We start from the raw sequence: 557 nt of genomic DNA on the forward strand, positions 1-557 counted from the left end.
CGTCACACTGTGTGTATGCACAAAGACGCTTCTGTGATTGAGATGCATGGTATCAGAACTGTCTTGGGAAAGTGATGAGCGTTCCTGGCCAGTGACTGGGAGTGGACTATTACTGCGCACAAATATGTTCTGTGTCAGCTTTTGGATTTCTTGTATCATAAATTTAAAAGTCTGAGTGTTGACAAACAGTTAATTTTTTTGTGGAGAATGGGAAAGAGTGGACCCAATAGATCTCTGCTAGTCTGCTAAAAGTCTATATGTCGCTCCAATGTCTAAGGCAAAATTATCGTTATCAGGTATATTTCTGTTAATAAAATAAAAATTGTTGCATTTTAATAATAACCATAGTTTGTATTTTTACAATTTTTTTATTCAGTGGTCAATAATGTAACAGGGGATCTATGCTTCATATTAGCACACCCCACAGCACAGGCCATACCTCCACAGTACTGGACACATCCTCATATCACTAGCCACATCCTCATTTCAGTTGTCACGCCCCCTGCGGCGGAACACAATAGGCCCCTCATAAAATTCAGCTCCAGGACCATGAGGAC

Source organism: Taudactylus pleione, unplaced genomic scaffold, assembly GCF_031769625.1.
Source record: "Taudactylus pleione unplaced genomic scaffold, aTauple2 ptg000726l, whole genome shotgun sequence".
Taxonomy (NCBI): domain Eukaryota; kingdom Metazoa; phylum Chordata; class Amphibia; order Anura; family Myobatrachidae; genus Taudactylus; species Taudactylus pleione.